Below are 22,751 nucleotides of genomic sequence, written 5' to 3'. Positions count from 1 at the left end.
GGTGCAGCTGGGAGATGATTTTTGTTGGAAATGTTATTCAGCACTGCTCTGCTTCTTTTTGGAAAAAAACAAAAGGCTCTGCTTGGTTTCAAATATTTAACTCTGTGATCCTGTCATAGTAGTGTCCTCAACTGCTGCAGAAAGGTTGACATATAAAAGAAAATATTACCAACCTCAAAGCAATCTGTACTGAAGTACTTTCAGTCAGAGGTAGACACTGACACTAGAGGGTTCTGGCTTGAGCACTGAAGGAACAAGATTTACACACAGCTCCCTAATTGAAAGAATTGTATGAGGAAGAGAGAAGGTTTTCTAACCTTCTTGCTGATTTGTTTTATCCAACTAAAACTTTCTAGTAGGTGTCTGAGCAAACTGGCTGTCTGAACAGGGTGACTAGACCTGTGCTTGGGCTGTTTTCTTGCCTTTACCCTCCCACTCACTGTAAAGGAAAATATTAATGGTTAGTTTTTGGGTTCTGTGCCCATGGGGCACGTTCTGTGGGATACTTGGAAGAGACAGCCTTAAAAAGTATCTCTGCTAAGAGAGATAGCCTGCCTGGTAAGGAGGGCTTGATTCAGGTCAATGGTCCTGAGCAGCCAGTTCTAAGTGGTCCTGCTTGAGCAGAGGGTTATCTCCCAACCTCAGCCATTCTGTGACCTTGATTAGCTTCTATATTCAAGTTGCTTCTATTAAAAATGAGTGAGTTTTAATAAACAAGACTGAGATGTTTATTTCTTGTAGAACAACAGAAAACAACCGTGGTAATTGTGGGGTGTTTTAGAACTGACTGGTGCATATGCATGCAAAATATTTCCGTTCCAAAAAATATATAGAACAGCCTGAACAGCAGGGTTGGACACTGGTATGTTTGTTGCTTCTCTGGACTGCTATAAGCCTTCTAAACCTTTTGGTTTTGGAGGTTTTGGGGTTGATTTTTTTGTGTGTGTATTTCTTTTCTCCTATTTTTTTTCTGTTCTGCCTGTAACTTGGTCATAATGCTTCAATACTGGAAGGAAGCTGCAAGGAGATTAAAGAGACAACCTTGGGAAACTTTTTTGGTTTTAGCAGAGAGCTAGTCCAAATGTATGATAAGCAAAATTTTCTCAGAGGGGATTTAAAGAAGAATGGTAAACTTCTGTATTTTGATGAAGTCAAAATTTGAGAGAAATGCAAACGTGAAAAGATGATATGGAGACTGAACCAGACTGGTTTAGTGTGGGGAAAAAAGCAAATAGGAGAACAGAATAGTATAGGCAAGCAGGGAAGCATAATGAAGAAATTGAATCTTTTCCCTACAATGGAAGGGTCAGATAAGAGCCACATCATCAGAATGAAGAAGGTGGTTATCTGTCAGTGCAAGAGTTTGTGTGGAGGGAAATGATTGCACACAAAACAATCATGTTTTCTTCTTGATAAACAAGTTAACAGGAACTTTCTAAAGGCAGCATGTAAGAAGTGGATGGCTTTTAAAATTTCTTTTAAAACCTGCCTGCATTAGATGTGCCATGAATCTCTCTTCCTCCAAGCAGTAGATCTGCCTTTCCTGGAGGAGCAGCAGGACTTGAACCTCAATCTGTCAAATGGAGATAGACCCATTAGTCATTTATTTTGCGTGGTGACTCACTAGGTGACCGAGTCTTACCTTTTCATGCTCATCTTGCACAACAAATTAAAACTGAGTCTGTTACCCAGAAGCAAAATGAGACTGAAAGCTACTGACAGGCTTTCTTTTCAATTAAGCCTTAAGGTCTGTCAGCTGACTTCAGTCCTGGCTTTCTGAAGGCAGATTTGAAGATGCAAATCTGGAATGTTTCTTCTTCAATAGCTGTACACCAGAGCTGTAGTAAGCTTTCATGTTAAAAAAAAAGTATATTTTTTTGCCAACCTGTTGAAATGCCCTGTAGTTGTGCCACAGAAATGTTTGAATTACTGTGCACCACACTTCACTCAGTCATAACACGCTTAATTAGAATAGCCACAGTACTGGGATCTCTCTCTGAGGGCAACCTAATGATATGGAGATGCAATGGCTGCTGCTTGATCAGGGTAGAATTAGTCTATGTTCTGCTCAGTGGCACAGCAGCTCCCTGGTGCTCTGTTGCTGAATGTTGTTTAACCAGGTGATAAATAAGTGTGAAATTCTAAATCCTGATCCCTTTTAATGCCGCAGATTAAACCGGAAAGCAAACACATTGCAGTAAATCTTCTTGTTTTTCAAATTCTAATTTGCTCTAAGTTTTATCTTGTTTTTCCATCAGGGCCTCCTTCCTCCACCAGCAGTGAAAATTTATTTATTTATTTGTTTGTTTTTTATCCACTTAGTCATGTTCCTTATATGGTTTGAGAGACTACTTTAGAACTTTTCTTTTCAAGCATTCCTTCACTTCTTACTTTAACTTTGAATTTTTTGGGAACACGCCTAGCCATAACATTAGAGAATGTATTTTGTGTTTTGTCTGTTCTTTCCAGCTCTCAACAGATCGGTTAAAGCTGCAAGTTAGATGCAGATAACTTGATATTGCTGTTTAAATATGCTAAATGTCTCTAGAACAGTCGTCCTTTTCCCCACTTTATCCTACCCATTCTGATCTAAACAAGGAGAAAATCCCAAACAGCTTAGAGAATGGGATTTCAGTCTCAGAAATGAGAACATTCTTCTTGTAGTGTGTCAGAGATGGCAGGGAACTGGTGTGCATATTGCTCATGGCTTCCAGTGCTACTGATCTCTGCTTAAACATGATCTCTTTAAGATATGGATTGCTACATGATGCCTGTGATAGACACCAGGATTAGTGTATATCTTATTAAATGAAATGTAGAAGTTCTGAAGTAATACTGATGTTAATTTGGATGCTGGTCCTGATCAGGACTCACTGATAACTATTGCAATGCAAATAGCAATGTTGGGAAGAACCAGAAAGCACTGAAAAATAGAATTTTAGAAAGCTTTCAGATGGAGTTTCTTTCATATCCTATTTGAACTTTCTCACACATCCAGAGTGAAAATTACTGCACAAAACATTTCCATGGGAGCCTTCATCTTTGCAGTACTTTAAGGAAAAAATCTCCAAATCATTAAGTGTGGATGTAATGACTACTTTGTTAGGGAATAACACACTTTAGAGTGTTAAAACCTTTTATCTAATAGCAGGAAATTTTGCTTCTTGGAAATAGCAGGAAGACACTCTTGTAGGTCTGTTTTTGCCCCTAAGCAGATGCTACATAAGCTTTAAGGAAAATTGCATTTATTCAGATGATCACAGGAGTTCAAATTGTTTTCTAAGGTGACTTCAATATGTAAGTAAAAAATTCCAGTGCTGTACAAACAGCACATGACTTACTGCTTTTACAAGAATATTTGATGTAAGCAGTCCTGTCAAACAGATAAAAAATTATCCAATAATGTGAAAAACTAATAGGCCTTGACTGTAACTTGAAAAAATGCTGATCCTGATAAGGATCTAAATCGTTCATGATTCAGTTGAATCAGCAGTGAATGATTTTGTGCATCTTTGTTTCCATGCCAAATCACAGAGTTGAAGTTTTGAAAGTAAATGAATTGGATTTACATCTGACTTACATTCCAACTTTTTTTGTATTTGAGCAGTCAGATGGAGATTTCTCCCAAGCTGATAAAATGTTTGGGTTTCTCAACTCAGTACATCCTGATTTTTGAAACACTGAACATCTGCATTCTGGGTTTGGGCAGAATTAGTCCCTTCCCATCTGACTTCAAGCTGACTTTAATCTTCAGCTTAGCTCTGAAGACTGGTAAGTGTTAGTTTATTATCAAACTGTCATGAAACAGTAATTGTACCAATATTTGAAAACTAATATGGTGAACTGACTATATTACAAAAAGAAAATAAATTTAACAGTGAAGAAAGTAAAAATTCAAACTGTCCTGAGCCATATCTAGAAACCAAATACATAAGAAACTGCATGGAGTAGCCTCAGGAAGTGTAGGTATGGTAGTTGATAGTTAGCCAAATGAGCAACAGTGGAAAGAGAAGTCAGCTAGTATTAAGCAGAATAAACCCCCTCCAACACTGTTAATACTATCACTTCATTGTTTTATAGAGCCATAATAATTGTTAACTTCATTTCTTTTCGTGTGTATTATGATGTAACAGGCCAATAAATGCTAATTTTTTATGGATATTTGCAAATCTGAGGAAAGCACTTTGTATGGCTACTTAAAGCAGAACTAATAATGGAATTGAGGCAATGTTGGTGGAAGTCATCACCAGACCTTCTATTGATTTTAATGTGTGTGATCCACACTGTTAAGTCTGCAAGACAGGAGCTGCACTTTAACTGCAGCTGGTATGTTGAGGTCATACCACTTATTCATCTATGTGAGTGGAATATGTAGGTGACATTCCCATGAATCGTGTCATGCAGCTTCAAAAGTCAAGCATTCACTATGCTAAACAAATTTTCTCCTCGTGTAGCTACATTAATAGTGTTTATTTATATTATTTTTATTCTTTTGCTCTATACACCTTGTACCTCACTGTGCATTAGATAGACCAAATGGATTCCCTCTGTGAGCAACTTTGATACTTTGCTTTTAGCTTGATGTTCAATGTGCGTCTCTGTATCTTATTTACTGCACTCCATTTAAAATCTTTAGGAAGTCATAGTTCCTCATGGGCTTCACCATGGCACTTCCTGCCGTAGTATCTGAATGCATCCCAAATAGTAATGAATTTATTCTCACAACAGTGACTTCTGTTGCCTTCACTCACTGCAGCAAGTGCTTAGCACTTCTGCAAGTCAGACCCCAGGGTCTCCAGGCAGGCAACCAGAAAATGAGAGCATGCAATTGTTGACTATCTGTGAAAGCTCACTGTGTTTTTCCTCAGATGGGACTCGTAGGTGATTGCTGAGTGTTGGCAAGACTGGGGATTCTTTGGTTGCATTCCAGGCTCTGGTGTAGCATATACTTCATTTACTCCAAATTATCCCATGTTTGATTCCACTGTTTTCCTTTGAGTGTTCCAGGCTCTTTACTTACTAAGACCTTGTGTTTACTTCTTGAGCATCTTGCCAGCAAGTCTCTCTCTTCCTCCTGCCATTTTATGAGTCAGTCTTTTTCTTATTTTTTTGCCCTTCCTTTTCTTGTTCCCTTCTCCCTGTTCTCTGTGTCCAAATCTAGACATTGTTGTCTCCCTCCTATTCCATTGCCCCATTACACCACCAGCCCAGGTTCTCAGCAGTCCTAGGTTTTGTTCAGAACTTTGTTGATTTCCTTGATATAAATTCTATTTCTTCCTCCTAGCTCCTCCTTCTCAGATTTCATGCAAAGTAAATAGGAACTCCTGCTGCCCAAATTTTCTACTTTTTATTATATCCTAACATTCATATTCCTGTTTGTCCCAGTCCCCATACAAAGTGTTATTTCATTCCTGCTAACTCTGCTTCTGCTGAAGTCCAACATTCCTTGCAGAGCCATTCTGGATGCCTACCCCCAACATCTTTACCATTTCCCTTCAACCTCCTGTGGCCAATTTGCTTCTTTAGTCACTTTTCTTACGTACTTATGAGTGGTTAGATGAGGAACACTATTTCTTCTTCAACACTGATTTAAATTGCCTTTGTTTAAAAAAGATAAATTAGACAGATACTCGCTAGAGGAAAAATGTGCTCAGGTGGTTATAACAGTGATAAGAATTTATAATTGTCATGTTGGAATACATTTACATGAGTGAAAAATTGACACTAGTACCTACAGATTCCCCTCTGCTCCCTCCCCTTTTCTTTTGTTTTTTCCAAACAGCTAAAGGCAAATGAGACATATTTGAATCAGGGAATCAACTTTTAGATGAATGTTCTTGTGTCACTGCACTTCGACTTGGCATGTCATCATTTCGTATATAAGCAGCCATTCAATTTCTGTGTGCACAGAGAGCTTACCCATAAAAGTGGAAGCATTTCCTAGGTTCTCCGTATTTCAGTTGATATAGACTAGGAGAAAGAAACATGGAATGTTCTTTATTCCTCTTCTGTTGAATATTTACAGCAATTTTGTACTGGCTACTGGGAGAGGTGAATTCTTTTAAATATACATTCCATAGCAAGAGAATTTAAGCAAAATAGTTTTAATTTTTTAATGCTATTACAGAGTATAAAGAAAAGTGAAAACTAGGACTGGAATGGGCCTCAAGAGGTAATATTCTTGCCCCAAGTAATTTTATGTGTATCGTTCCAAGCAGATATCTGTCTTGCCTGTTCTAATTACAGACTTTCCACATCCTCGCCAGGCAATTTGTCACAGTCTGTTACTCTTTTCCCTGTTTGAAAGTTTCCATTATGTTTAATATGCATTGTTCTTGCTGCAAGTGGAATCCATTAACGAACATGGAAAACAGACTATTCCCGTCTTCTTTGTTAGCAGCCTTTTATGTACCTGTGGATTACCATCCTTCATCTCCTCTAGTTTATCTATAGCCTGTCTTCAATGCTGCTACACATTATTTTGCTAATTGCTGAGATCTCAAATGAGAGAATTTTATCCCAGTTTCTTCAGTACTCTTTGCTGGGGCTTATCTGAAATTCTGAAAATGCAGATACTATATCCAGACAGGCAGATGGGTAGATTTAAAGGGCTGAAAAAACTCCTCCTCCTTATTTACCTGGGAGAAAATTTCTCTACTCTATTTCCTTGAGATCCTTGTGAACTATTTTCACACCCCACCTGTTGTCTCTAACAGGCTTTTCCACTGTGTGGGAACATCTCATGTGTAGACACATCAAGCTCTTCTACAGTGTCCAAGACCACAGTGTGCTTGTTAACAGTTATTCCATAAGCTTATTGCATTAATCTGATTAGATGATCAGGTGTCTTTTCATTTGTTCTTTTGTTGATGTTTTGATTTTTTTGTTTTGCTCTGTTTTGCTTTGAGACCTTATACATGACCACCAGTGCTATGGGAATGAAGCAAAGTTGCATAGATTGTTCTTTTTTTGATGCAAGGCATGTGGAAAAAATGGCAGTTGAAGAGGAATTGAAGCAGACTAGGAAAGTTTGCTGTAGAGAGCCAATATTTGCTGAATGTGCAGTGAGTCACAAAAATTTAATCTTTTGTGATTGTTCTTTTCTGGCTCCCCCACTTGATAAACATGATATCTTACTTGAGGAGTGGTTGTAACATTAATCATATCATTGGCAATTTCATAGAGATATAGAGTGGGTTCTAAGATACTGTTTTCTTATTAGCCAGGTACATTAATTGACTCATGGACAATTTTACCTTTAATTGCTTCCCCTCTGTTCTTTGTGTATAATATGGAAGCACCTTGTTTTACAGGAGAGTTATGAAGCTAGATTAATTACGTTTGTTTAAAAGAGGAGCACAGTAAGATAACAGAATAAGAGAACTATTGAAGGCCCATGAGAAAAGTGATAATTTTGTATTCAGTGCAGAGTTTGGATCGTGTCCAGTAAATACACTGTGGGATTACAGTCTGGGTGGTGAATGTGGAAACAAGAGAGGAATAATGATCAATTATTCTCCATACTCTGCTTTGAACAGATGAGTTGTCCTGTAGAAATGCAGCATTCGAATGTAAATAGAGAATATGCCATATGCATACAAGGATGTCAGGGAGAGTTTGTTTAGACAAGCTTATTTCTGGAATCTTTCAGCATCTGAAGTACTGAATTTGCCAATACTGTGTACTTTAAATGCTAGAAGTTTTAAGGGAGATGCTGTAAACTTCATGATACCTTGTAGAGGATTGTATAGGGATTATATAGGGTACCTAGCTTTAATTTGCTCTAAAAAGCATACTGGGAATTTTCTGTAAGGAAAAGAAGCACTGGGATAATAACAAGGTAATAATGAAAGGGTGCTCATGCGTGTGGAGAAATAGTGCTATGTAGAAAATGAAATGCACGTTTATAGCAGATAAACAAATTAACTATGTCAGGGAGTAATTAAGAATCCCTATTGAATTTCTAGGCCTAAATTTAGTATTAAGTAGTAAGATGTAAGTGCTTGATCAATGAATGTGGCATACTGGGGTAGGTCAGAGACACTTGTCAGGAAACACAAGAGAAATGTGTTATTGTAGCTCACCATGATTGCAGCCTCCCATGTCAATTGGGTAATAGCTGTCAAGTCAAACTAAACTTTTGGACACCATAAATGACTTTCCACTGAGGAAACTAATTGGAGAATCAATAGAGGGGCAGTTTATTGACACAATGTTATTACCAAAGTACATTCTGTAACCACGTGCTTAAATTCAACATGCTGTCAGGAACAACAGAAGTCAAAAGAACCAATACTGAAGTACTTAATTCCACAAATGGGGACTTTCAGAAAAATGAGGATGATTGTTTAAAAGAAACTGATAGCAGTGGCTAAAAAATCATCTTAACAGATGGTATGGATATTGTTTCAATCCACTGTATTGGAAGCTAAAATAATAATGCATTAAAGCATTGTAGGAAGATCAAGTTTGAAAAGCATCATTCTTAAATACTGAGATTAGAGAAATTATCAAATATGCAAATGTTTTTCACAAAATTGAATCCCTATTCAAATCTCAAAAGAAAAAAAAAAAAGAATGTAGAATCTGCTCAGTTAAATATAAAAAACCTGTAAGGCAGAGCAAACACAAAAGACAAAGAACTTCCAAAGACTTTTCTCAAACTGCTGAAGTGTGGAGTGTCTGCCAGGTAGTCCATAAGGCCTATGGCTGATCACAGTATAGGAAGATGAAGCACAGCATACATGTGCAAATTGGATTTGTTGCAGTAACAATGCCAATGCAAAATAAACTGGGCAGGTTCCCATATGTTTTTTTTCAGAAGTTGATTATAGAATGTAACTCAATAGAAGAGATAGCAGAGCAAACTGACAAAATCAACAGTAAATATTGGTTAAACATATCAGAACCCATTGGCATTTGCCCAAGAGGTCTAGACAACCATTAAGAGTGAACTAGTTAAATTTATTTGTATTTATTGTGTGGCCTCTTACCTAACCCTTCCTTGCTACCAAAGAGTTGGAGAAAGATTAATGTAATGTCAAGCTAGGAAATGTTTTCTTGAGAGTATCTGGGGAACTTCTAACCACTGAACCTGCATTCACCAAATTGATAGGAACTATAACAGGGAATAGTCACTGGACAGATAAATACATATGATATCTTGAGGAGGACCCAACATGATTTATTTAGACATTCCTCACAGTTAGAATTTACTTTGGGAGCTAGAGTAGTCCTGTCAATAGAGTCTATTTAGGTTTCCAGAAAGCATTTGAAAGGATTACTCACCAAAATATTATAGGAAAAACTATCTAGCCATGAGAATTTGAGAGGTATTCAACATGGAGAAGTATCCATAAAATAAAAACAAATCCACACAAACAAAACACAAAACAATAGGGTCGCAGTGGGGGTTCAGTCACAGGATTTTGCACTGGGGTCTGAATTTTCTGGAAAAAGGGATTTACAGGAACTAATAATTAAATTATTGTGAGATTGCCAAGCTAGTCAAGATAAAGAAGAGAAGGAACAACTTCTAAGTGCAGCAAAAAATCAGATGATAACCTTCAGTCTAAGTAAATGTGAAGAGGTACAAATGAAGGCGGGAAAAAATCCCAACTGCATTCATACACAATGGTAGTGAATAAACTAATTACTGTTTTTTAAAAATAAGGTGCAAGGGCTACAATAAATATTTTTGAGCCATTATTAAATGGCTTATTTATAATTATTCTGAATTAAATTTTTGGGAAAAGAGTGAAACAACCCTAGAAGCATTTTTTTATGGCTTTATATACCTTCACAGTCTGTCCATGACTTTGTGTGCCTAGAAATATTCTTTTCTTGAATTGAGTGTTAGCATATTGATTGGAAATATTAGATTGATTGATTGTTCTTAAAGTACAGGAATTGTATTTGCCATATGTTGCATGCTGTTGTGTTCATAGAAATAATATAAGAAAGTCTGAGAATCAGAGCTGTGTTGAGATGTAGATTCAAGTGAAAGCAAAGTCTCTTTAGTCCATAAATATTTTCTTGCATGTATGCTAATAAAATAGGAATCATCCTCTAGGATAGTAGATTTGCAGAGCCCATACTATGATTTCGTTCCTGGTGTTGTCACAGACTTCTCTAACATCAGCAGTGTATATATTGTTTTGGTTTTATGTTGTTTTATTCTCTTACTCATTAGTTCTTTCTTTTGTCAGAGCACAGTCAGTTTAGCTTGTTAGTATAGCGAGGATCAACTGAAACATCAAAATCTTCCAGGTATCCATGCAAAAGGAAATCAAAATATATTTCTATGTTCTTCATTGCTGCATGTTCTGTTTAAAAAAACAAAACTAAAACCAAAACCAAAAACCAACCAAAAAAACCCCAAAAAGCAGTCCTCACTGGATGAAATGATATTATAATCTTTCCAGAGAGTTGATTACAGAGAGGCTGAGGAAAGGCCATTGAGGTAAGTGACTAAGTTTTACAGTAGGATGAGACATGAAATTAAGGCAAATAAACACAGCGCTTTCAAAGGAGTGCTAATGTTAAGCTCAAACACATGGGTAATAAAATAAACAGTTAAAGAACATTTTGCTTACTAAATAACTTTTCACCCAAATCACTGGTTAATACTTAATACATTTATTTCCAGTGTTTATTCAATTCACACATGGAAAATACTTCACAATTATATATTGCATAGTAATCAGCAACTATCCAGTAAAATATCAGTTGCATGAATGCTGCTAATTCATGTTGATTGCTTTCCAACATATGCTAGTGTAAGACAAAGATCTTGTGGGGTAGTTTTGCTAGATTTATTTGTCTCTTTTAGATTTAAAAGAGAATTACCTTCCCTTTGAAAGCTGATTCCTTTGATTATTAGCATGCATCGTTTCATTTCCAACCTAATACTCTATGCAGAATGCACTGCATATGACTCCTGAGTAGTTCTGTTATTTATTTATCCTGCTGCAGTGGGAGCTGGTTCAGAATGAAAATCCTGTGTTATCTGTTGGACAGGTATTAAAGGCAAAGTGTGAAACCACAGAAACCACAAGGTTTACATGATGATTGGTGATTTTTTTTTTCCTAATGCAATTAGCTTAGTCTCAATCTTACTAATTGGATTACATGTGAAAATGCAAGTCACCCTGGGGTCTCAAGGTTTGAATGAGGAATAATCATTTTGCAGTGTTTTTTTGCTCTAAAGGGAGTTCTCTCAGAGGCTTAGGTTTTACCTGTCATTCAGATGGACTGTGATAGTGATTTTGGGTCAACTTGACAAAATTGCCTGGTAGTTGGTAGTTATGTCTGTATAAGCGCCTGCAGCTATTCTAGGACTTGGGAAAGTTCAGAGGGTTTATTTTCCTTGAGATATGCAAACCCATCTCTCTCTTCTTTTTTCACTGGTTGGCTGTTTCTTGTTTCACAGCTGGCATGTGATAAGGAGGTAATCTGCTCCTTTTTTTAGGAATAAGATCAGGAGAATTCTCCTGTTGACTCTAAGGTGTTTTAGAAGTTATCAACGAAAGCTGATACCATGTCACTTGGTTTGCAGGTAAGTAATTTCTGTGTCACACAGAGCCTTTCACAAGACTATTTGGGGGCTGTTACTTCCTCAGATAGACCTTTATAATAGTCCCAGTTTTTAGGTCTGGTTTTGTGGCCAAACAGGAAGAGTTATTTGATTTGACTCGAGTATACTTACAGAGAGCATATGTCTTGCCTGACTGGGTTTTCTTACATTAAGTTTTTTAATTCATTCTGATTCAAAGCAGAATGCTGTTTTTCTACAGATGGAGCCTTCTCTGTCATATTTATTTGTAGTTTTCCCATTTTCTGTGTAACTCTACCTCTCATTGTGTTTAGAGGCTTTTCACCAGGCTTGCAGTGTTACTTCTGTTATCATTCATTTCTAGAAACCTTTTTATTTATAGTCCTATGAAATGCTCAAAGTGCTTATCTGCATCAGTTTTATCTGTCTGGCATAGTCTGTCCATGTAGGAGACCTATCAGTGGTGAAAGAACATTGCCTGTCTAAGAGCAGTTATCAGTGATAATGGGACTTCTGCAGAAAAGAAAGTATATTTTACAATACCTTGTAGAGATATTCAGGAATGTGTTTGTATTTGTGATTCTGCGGTCTGGTGCAATTTTTATTGAAATAGTGACTTCAGATGGATGGTATTTGGTTTCAGTCATAAAAGATTCATCGGGAAATAGCAAACTGAATTGCATTCTAGTTGGAATTGTAAGATTCCTTAGAGACTGATCTGCCATTTCTAGTACATGCTGGCATGCCATTTGAATCACTCTCTCTTGGCTCCATGAAGAATAATCCTGTAGTATCATCCAAGTTAGATTTTATTTCTTTTATTTTAAGCAATTTGTTGTAGAAAACTGTCAGCAGATAAAGGTAGAGGCACGTTTTAGATCCCCACACCTGTTTGAAGAATGAGCACCATCTGCCCAGAATTGCTGAGAATTGAATATTCTAGTGTTTTACTGCTCTGAATCATTGAGAGGAAATGCTACCATTTGTGCTCACAGTCTGCCATCTTCATTCGATGAATACTAACAAAACATTAAGAAGTGCTGATACAGTAAAATGGAGTAATTTATAGGCCTTGGATTAATAGTTTCACTTAAAGAACAATCAGACAAAATAATGTGAACCATATTTCTTAATGCCTCCTGTACCTAACTGTACAGGAGTCCTTCCCCTCACCCCAGGCCCCACTGGTCTGAAATGCATTTGGTTTGTCAGGAGAAAGCTCAATGAGCTCAACAAATCACAAGTTCAGGGAGGGCAATATTATTTTCCAGAATATTGTGGAGTGATGTGGCTGGAGATATTACTGTTACCAGGAAAGAGAAATATTTAATTTGAGCCTTTAGGTTTGTGTTGAGTGACCTCATAGCAATCTTTGTTACCAGTGCAACAAGAGAAATTACCTTCAAGACCCATTAAGACAAGTAATAGCCTTATGGATGATACTGAATGAAATAACAAAAGCATTCCCTTATATTGCCCCCAATTCTACTACTAGATAAGGAACTTTTAGCCAGGAGGGACACAAGGAGAGCCTAGAGTGCTATTTATGTAGATCTGTATTTTACAAAGGAATTTATTGGTGAGCCTTTTCCTTCTTTTAAGTCCTGCAATTCTTTTTCTTTTAGCTATAAGTGACACAGAAATAGTTTCTTTCACATCAAATGATAGATCCTTCCTCAGCCACATCTGATATGTGGTGGGTTCCGCTTTCTTTTCAGTCCATTTAATTTTTTTCCATTTCACAAACACAAATATGCATACAAACATTCACATTAAAGAGGGATTTGTTGCATGCACATTTAGGTGTCAAGCGACAGTATCATGAAAGCTTCTGTGAAAATGCTTTTAGACTAAATATAAGCCCGTGAATGTACCTGCCTTTATACATGTCAAATGTTAGAATAATAATAGACTTAGGTATCCTTATTTACATAAGGACAGATGCAGTTTCAACAGTGAAAAAAGAGTGTTTGTATAATAGAATGGTAAAGTATGACAAGTAACAAAAAGCACTTCACTGTGACTTCCAGTGGATATCTTAACTTATTTGGAGATCTACAAACACCAGGCTAAAAAAGACTAACAAAATCTAATTGCAGTGGCTTCACAGTTAAACTTTCAGCTGTGCATTGAATAATAAAAGCATTTTTTTCTGTATTTTATTCAGCACCCCTTCTTAAGAAAGACCCAAAATTGAAAAATTCATTAATGTTTTCTGTAATGAGATGTGCTTTCAATAAAAAATTGTTTTTACTTGATATAATTACCATTTGCATGTAGTAATTGAAATAAATTTGCTTATGTAAATCAGAATACTTCTTAGCATATAAGCTACTTTTAATAGCCATGTAATTTTATGAAGTTCTTTATTCCTTTAAACCAGATCTTATTTTCCAATTTGCATATGCCTAACATGCAAATTACTTGTGTTCTCCATATCTTACTAATGTTTTACTTAGTTTTAATTGCTTAACTTCTTTTCAAGTACTTTGAATAGAAGAGTTACACTGCCTTTCACACTTCTGGAAAACAGAATTTTATTTTATGAGCCTCTGCATGAGAAAGAGACTTCCACTGAGCCATAATTTGAAAAGCAGATTAAATAGCAAACCCCAGACTGCTCTTCTTTACTTCTAACAGAGTTCATGCTGTAGCAGAGAAAATGAATTTAGGTGTGATCCATGCATCTTCTCACTCTAGTGGCCCTTCAAACTGCACAAAGGAAGGTCTTTAAAATAAATCAGTTGCTTCTTCATTTTCAGTGTCTTGCACATGGCTGTGTGCATAGCAGAGCACTAAAACTGATGCAGTCAACTTCTTGTTGCTTTGTTTTCTTTTTTCTCATGAGTATCTGTTACCATTATAGTCAGTTAGCACAGTTTGTAGATGGAGTTTGTTGCTCACTGTTGGTGTAGAAAGAGAAACGTGGAGAAGACCTTTGTTAAAGAGGAACTTTGAATATTTCATTATTACCCGTCCCTTGCTATTGCTTTCTTTCTCAATTCAGTTTTTTATGGTCTTGTTTGACGTTTTTGGCAGCTCTGTTAATTAAGCAGAAGTTATCCCTGATTAATGTACTGTAAGCTGCTTCTGAAGTGCTATAAATAATGTGGTGATTAATTGCTGTATCCAAACGCAGTCATCCCTTAGCATACTTCACAGATGGATTGTTTTGCTGAAATGATGTCCCATTCTCATACATATTAGAGACATTGATTGCAGAAAAACTTATCACTCCGTTTTTCTGTTTTCTTCCAAGTAATTTATGTCTTTTGATCACTAGGACAATCAGTATGGAGAAGCTGTTTTGAAATTACAAATGTAATACACTCATGGATTCTGTACACGACCATGCATTCCCATGCAATCCAACTGAAAGAGAATAACAGAATGCCCGAGTTCTGGAATATTCAACTTTGTTCAGCTCTAAAAAGGAAATTTAGTAACTATGCACAAAGAAAATACACTCCTTGGAGGATAAAGAAAATATTTTAACTGCCGTTAGCAAAAATGACTGTTTTTTCATATTTTTTTCTTGCAAGTAAGACAGAAAATATTCAGACAGAAATGTGATTTTTGTTTAAAAGTTGGTAATATCCAATTTGTGTCTGAGAAAAGGCTGAGTGTAATGAACCAAAAATCTTATATTAACATTTCTGAATAAATCATGTCTATTTGAGATTCTGATTTTAAACGTAATAAACTGAAAGGAAACTAGTAGTGCTAAAATCAGCAAAGCTTTTTAGAATATGTCCCTTTCAGAAAATTCCCTGTGCTGCAGCAGCAGAACTGCTCTTCTTGCTTTTCAGATATGCTTAACTATTTGGCTTTTGCTAACCTTGAGGGAAAGCCAATTGCCTCTCCTGACATCTGTGAATAGAGTATTTTAAACTCTGTGTGTATACATGCATGCATGCACAAGAAATCTGTGGGAAAGGGGTGACACTTGGCACTACAGGCAAAGGCCTGGCTTGAAATCAAAGATTGAACAGGACAGTTGGATGTTTTCATTCAGAAACCCAGTGAGGGTAATGGGGATGGGCAGTTTGATGGTCACAGCTGTGGATTGGCCATGCAGGGCTGCCTGTCTGCTCCAAAGGCCACTGGGTCACACTCTGGCCATGCTTCAAGGACTACAGCAGTGAAACAATGTGGTTCAGGGATTTTGGACTGTTAGTCCGTGTGAGAACAGGGGTTTGACCAGATGGGATCTCACTATAGGGCAAGTCTGTGGGTTACTACAGAGGAGGGTGAAGGGATGACTGCTGTTTATAGGAAAGTTCTTCTCTCAAATGCTTTGAATATCACCTTGCAATTGATCTTATTTTAAGCTTCTCAGCTATGAGAGGGTCGTGAGCAGCTTGTAGTAATATATTAAAGTCAAACTTGCATTATGACCCCACTCAATAAATCTTTGTTTAGGAATAATTTAGGATTATTATATTAGTTTATTGTACAAGCATTAGGATTATCCCGTCATTTTAGAGAAGACATTTTTGAACACACTTAATCTCCTAACCTCAATTTCCTCCTCAGTTTTTCCAGAACTGAGATATCTAAGCACCATAATAATAAATCTAAGCACCATCTCTGCTAAGAGCTTTGTTTATTAAGCAAGAAATAATATCATCCCTGGTCTGGACTGGGCTTCTTTTCTGCATGGCCTTAATGGTGACAGTGGATTTCTTTGCTGATATGAAGAAATAGCTGACAGTCTTGGCCCATTGCCTTTAAGCATCATGTTTAAGAAGTACAGTTTTTTTTAGTCCATTAAGAAAGATGTCTTGATTCTAACATAAAAACAGTATTGATCTTCTTCTCTTGGTCTCAAAAAAACCCCAACAAAAAAACAAACCAAAAAACAGCCCTAAAACTCCCTCTCTTTATGAAATGTTATGAAGCAGTCTAAATGATGTTTGTCTCTCAGTTTGGAGACTGTCTTCAGTTCTAATTTCTACCATAATCTTCTCTTTCAGTAAGGGAAGAAAAATGTATTTCTGTAATGTCCTAAGTGATTCAAAGAGGAAAATGAACTGCTGGCTTGTCCTCTTTTTAAAAGTGGTGATGTTTGTTTCTTTACCATACTGGTATTGTGTTTGTGTTGATGTACAAAATGCATTATGTGAAAATGGAGAAGTTACATCTTCCTGCATTTGCAAGCACAAAACCTGAGGAAACTAGGGAATTCTCAGTTTAATGACTTGTAGATAAATTGAGGTGCTGTGGCATTTGAAATGCCCCCAATTATTGCTGATACTTCTAAGCAGTCTATTCTGATCTTAGTCTAATTATGTTAATAATCTTTTTGTTAGCCTGAAGGATAGATAAACTGATTTCCATTGAAGTCAGTATGAGCTGGAAGAGATCTCAGTCTTGTCAAGACTCACATGATATGCTTATGTTGAAATATCTAAGAAGCTCTGGTATTTACAGAGAAATCTGCACATGTGTAGAAAATAACGCTCATACATAAGTCTTTACAGAGTGGAAAGTTATGACACAGATATTCTTGATGGAGTCTGTGTGCTGATCTCAACTTTTCACTTATATTTGTATATTTGAGAAACTATTAATAGTACTGTTCCAAACATTTTTCCTCCCATTTGAACAGACTTTAAAACAGATATACTAAATACATAATTATGTTGAGAAAGAATATGAGAATAAAATATTCCATTTACTGTTTCCTGAATTGATACCACCAATGCACAGCTCTTTGTGCATTTCAGAATTTGCCCTACATTTGAGAGTACTCTCATACAATATTTATTGTACATGTTTATAGTGGACTAAAGTACTGCTGTTCATAAAGTGCAAACAGATAACCCTGAGAGTGCTGTGAAGAAAATATTTAAGGGAAAAAAATGTATGTTGTAGTACATTTATTTATATGCTTTTGTAAGCCTCAGGAATATTTTCCCATGCTTTTTACATGCACCATTTAGATCAATAATTTATGAAAACATCTAATAGAGCATACACTCAAACTGCAGACACAGCTGCTAATAAGGGCAGTATATTTGCAAACAGGCATTGTGCTCAACCAAAGAATCTTCCCCTCTTCAGATACCCTCCTCTTTCTGACAGGAATTAGAAATCAGCTCAATAAGAATTAAGCTGAGCAGTATTTTTCACCAGTCATCTGTTGCTCTTGACTGTTTTTCCAGTTAGTGCTTTCCTTGTGACCACAGGACAAAATGCTGTGGCTTTGACAGCCTATATGTAAGAAAGCAGAGAAAAATCCCAAGTCTCAATGAGAGTGCTTCTCTTCCTCTTCCTGAGAGAGATGTATTGTCAGATATATCCTAGAACTGAGCCACGGGAATTTAAGTTTATAACGACTTCAGCCATTTTGCAAGCCCTCTGTCTCACAAATAATGTCATATGCTACCAATAGCTGGAGAGAACTGAAATGTGAAAAAGTTACCCAGAAGATGTCTTTCAGCTGAGGACAAAGCCATGAAAGCCATTACTAAACTAATGGTACAAAGTGTCACATTTAGTGGGTAGGGAGATAACTGATTAACTATGAAGAATGTCTCAGTGATTTGTAAGACTGTATCAAGGAGAAAAGGGCATGTGAGGACTTGCAGTGCATTATATATAATTTCTGTACTGAAATGTACAAAAAGAAGTTATGTGAATGCAGCTGATAGCTGCTAACTGTGAAATAACATAGGCAAGGCTAAATGTCTGAGTAGAGAAAAATACTTCAGAGTGCAATTCTGGTGATCCTTGAAGAAAATATGTTGGTCCATAAAGTGAGTGCCATTATGAAATGCACAAAATTACACTACTGCAGGAAGCAGGCTGTGCATAATTCAACTTGTCTTGGAGGGAGTTGAACCTAAGTAAGAGGTATTGTTTCACTGCACCTATACTGGATGTTATGGGGTAATAGAAAATGTGATATTTTGAGGCTGTCCTGTTGCAGTTGCCAGTTGAACTCTGCCTCAAGAGACATCTGCTACAGGAAATACAAGAAGCTGATTTTATTTCGGGTTTTTGTTCTTTTTTGATGGGGTTTTTTAATGTGGTATTGTGGGGTTTTTTTGTTTGTTTGTTTTGTTTGGGTTGTTTTTTGTTTTTTTTTTTTAATTGTTGTTGTTTTTGTAATTCAGCTAGTATTTGGTGATCATAGCTTTGCTGCTCTATGTTGATGTGTACCTTATACTATTCCTTGCAAGGTCAGGGTTAAACTACTTCTATTGAAGGGACTCAGATCCTTTCCCTTACTGGCATAATTATATGAAATAATTTGTTTGTCTTCTCCTGTCTTGGGAAGCCAGAATGCAAGCCTTCTAATCTTTGAATTAACTGTTAGAAAAACTGTAGTTTTCTTAAGAGAACTGGGGTAGTTTATTTCAAACCATAAGGTATTCTTTCCTAAAAGCTGGGTGCACCACATATTTCTATTAGCAGCCAAGTGTCCTAGATGGACCATCCAAGGTCTAAGATGCAGTGGATATGCTGTCAAATTTTTACATATTTTTTCAAATGGTCATCTAGAAAGAAGTGTAGTGTACTTACCTTTCTGAAATTCAGAATTCAAGGTCAAATTAATTTTAAAATACAGTGTGCAAGTAAAGTTTTATTGAAACAGCTTTTATAAAGGTGACCCCTTTTACAGTGCCCTTTTTAAATTGAAAGAATGTAAATTACACATTTCTGAGGGAATAAAAGTTATGACCAAACTGCATTTCCTGGAATAGGGACAATTAGATTCTCTGTCAGATGGGAATTTATATTTTGCAGTACACTGTCAGAGAATTTTGAAACTTGAAACTCGGTTTCAAGTAAAATTTAACACTTTCTTTCAGTGTTTTTTTACCAAACAGGCAGTTTGGTAGAGCCTATAGGAAAACTAAACTTCAATAACAATTGCTAAGACATGTAGAATTGTTCTGTTGTGGTGCAAGAAATTTGCTTTCCACAGTCAGCAAAGAAAATAGACATAAAACTGGAATTAAATGTGTTCTTTGAAATATCTGGTTTAAACAGTTATATTCTGTATATTATTTTTAGTTTTTATTTTTATTTCCCAGACATTCCCCAGATATCTCTAAGAAATGAAGAATCAAATCATAGTCATCCAACTTTAAATTTTGCGTAGCTAACTTGAATCATTGATCTGTTCTTTTGAAGTGGGATCATGTGTTTAAAATTTAGTCACGTGTTTATGTACTTTGTAATGAAGTGATCTTCATTTGCAAGAGCACTGAAGTCTTCTGATTTAAAATCCAAAGTTCATGTCAAATCTATCATCCTATGAGGGTTCTCTTAGGGACTTCTTCATGAAATACTCCTTTTTTCCTAAGGATTCATGTACAGTGGGGAACAAAATCAAATCTTCCAGAGCATGACTTGACAGCGGCGAAAATGTTTTCCTCATTTTTGCAAGGAAAAGAACATTATGGAATTGTGTCTCTTGGGTGTCATTGGCTTGTCAGAGTAATTGAAGTTACAGCACAGAGGAGGCATCACCAGTGAATTGACCAAAGCAGTGATTATTATCACATGAGTGTTTGAGGTAAATATAAAGATTTCTGTATTCAACAAATTAGATAGTTGGTGAAGCTCTGCTTTTATTCCAGGGTGATGAAAAAATTGTGAAGCTTTCCTCCAAGCCTTCTTGCCTGTTCAGTGCTTTGCCTATGAAGGATTGAGATCAGATATTATGTTAATGTTTATTTACAGAAAAAAACTCCAACAGGGTCACCACCACCACCACAACAGCAGATTAATAGCTGTTGGTAGATGTTGTAAATAGAACAAAAATTCTGAAACTAAATGCCTGAATGCCAGACTGTGATTCTTCCAGGCCTCTAATGGACAGTGGCAATATTGGCTATTTCTCCAGAAAAAAAGGGATATTAAGGGTTTCATGTGGAAACCGCCCCCCCCCCAAAAAAAAAAACCCAAAAAACCAACTTTATATTTTGCTAACTTTACCTAGAATTATTAATGCAACAAAATTGTTACTACTTTAAGCCACTTAACTCCTAAGTAACCAGCAGCAAGTGAATTTTTAATTGTTAGCTTTAGATACTGACCTTTTCCCCATCACTGAAAGGATTGGTAGTGATGAATAAAAAACATTAAGATTTAATATTTTTACCTTAAATAACTGCAGTTATCAGACTATTATTTCTAGTATCCCAGATGCTGTAGAAAATTTTGAGTTATTTTTATTTTGTGTAGCCCTTAACAAGCTATTTTTTATGGGAGATAGCAAGACTTCTCTCCCCATCTTTGGACAATTGGAGCTAGAATGGACAGATGTTTCTGCAGGCAGAGTACAGGAAGGTGCAGGTCAGGTACTGCTTGATATCCTAGCCTTAGGTGGGAAGGGTTGAAGGATAGCAGAAAACAAGATGATACTTTTGGCCAGATGGACAGGGTACAATGGAAAAGCATGTGCAAGAATGTGTTGGCAATCCAAAATGGATGTGAAGTTGTTAAAACTCTCCCATCACCATCAGAGACCTCTAGCATGTTTATTTCTAGACAGGAGACAAAATCCTTATTTTTTAATCCGGAAATTCATGATTCTTTGATTTTGTGTCAGAAGGCAAAAAATAAGATCTGAGCCACAACCATATTAATTAGTTTGTGACATTGTGCAGTAGAGCAATGCCTCTGTTTCATATACTGTGATTTAAAAAAAAAAAATCAGTATTACTGTGGAAAATAACCCAATATAACAAAACCAATCTGTCAGTAATCGTTATTCTCTTTGATGTATAAACAACATAAATTTTATATACATACTTTTATGCACGTATTCTATATTCATCTTTATGCTGGCCAGAACTCATGTGCATTGCATGTTTTCAGTTAATATAAACACTAAATACACTTTAGTAAGGTATTTCTATGTGTATTTGCATGCATGTTATGTGTAACATTAGTAGAGGAGGTGACAATTTTGAGAGAATATCTGGAGAAATATGGTTGTTGTTATAGGACACCTGATTAACATAAAGCATTGGCATTTATTTTTTCCCTCATTAACAGAAAAAATTAGTTTAGTAGAAAAAAATTCAAAACAGTTAAAATACTTTGTAAAAGTTAAAGGATAAAACACTAAAAGCATTTTGTGAAATTTCCATAATGTGAGTCTGTTTTCATAGTTAAGACTTTAATTAAAATGTTGGAGGCTGTGTTACAATATTTTGTTTCCTATTCTAATGAACGTATAAAGTTTGTGACTGAGACTTTGAATTCTTTTCATGGCTTTTTACTTACGACTTTCTACTCTGTCTTTTTCTTGAACTGGAAGTCCTTCTCCAAAATTTGGAGAGAAAAAATAGGTGAAACTCAACATAACAATTTTTGAAAGTTTTTTTTTGTGTGTTGAGGCAAGTATTCAGGCAGGTTTTCTGTTACTTGTGACACTTCTGCCAGGTAGTTTAAACTGGTAAGTACAGGGTTTACTTAAACAATCAATGGTGGCTTTGGCTACAGTATCTCCTGTATCAGCCAAAATATAAAAAAAATTGAGTATTTCTCAAGAACAGTATTTCTTTACCAGAGTTTAGCTGCAGTTTATCATTTGCATCACTTAGGTACATCCACTCAATATATCCATGATGCTGTGTAGGTTGCCCAACTTTAATGTGGTGTTGTGTGGTTTTAGGAGAGAAATGCTTCTCTCTGCCTTCTTCTCATTCACTTGACCTGTTTGTATATTTTTTTGTTTATGAACTCTTTTACAAAGCATTGTTAGCATAATGAGGTAAATGTTATGCATGAGTGGTAGAGCATTCTTTGAAATTAATTTTTTTTCACCCAGTAGAGGCTTTAGAGAAAGATGTGATTTTTTCACTGGGACCAAGGCAACATTGCACAAGTTTAATCATACTTTACAATGCCTAAACACCAATTTCAGAGGCAAAATTACCTCAGATATTATTACAATATAATTCTATTCAGGAAGCTGATCATCTGGTTAGAAAAAAGTGTTATGATTTGGGAAGGACGGAATGTACTTAAGATGTTGAAATCCTCATAAATAAGCTGTTTCTTGCATGATGCTAGTTTTATACGGAAGCTAACAGAATGAGATCTGTGATCATCATGTATTAATAATGAAGATTAAACAGATGTTCTGCAAAATGGATTTCATGTGAAATGTTAAATTTGTTTAAGGAAGGAAAACAGGGTTAGATCCTCATATAAATCATTATAGCTCCAT

General features: G+C 36.1%; 1 protein-coding gene across 4 annotated transcripts in view; it reads left to right on the top strand.

Annotated features, from left to right (window-relative positions):
- Positions 1-22,751, top strand: part of GRID2 (glutamate ionotropic receptor delta type subunit 2) — a 673,340-nt gene that overhangs the window by 31,378 nt on the left and 619,211 nt on the right. The window lies entirely within an intron of this gene.

The sequence above is a fragment of the Lichenostomus cassidix genome, chromosome 4 (genome assembly GCF_008360975.1).
Source record: "Lichenostomus cassidix isolate B80296 chromosome 4, HeHo_3.0, whole genome shotgun sequence".
Taxonomy (NCBI): Eukaryota; Metazoa; Chordata; class Aves; order Passeriformes; family Meliphagidae; genus Lichenostomus; species Lichenostomus cassidix.
The sequence above is the reverse complement of the archived record's forward strand: the minus strand, read 5'-3'. Positions and strand labels throughout refer to the sequence as shown.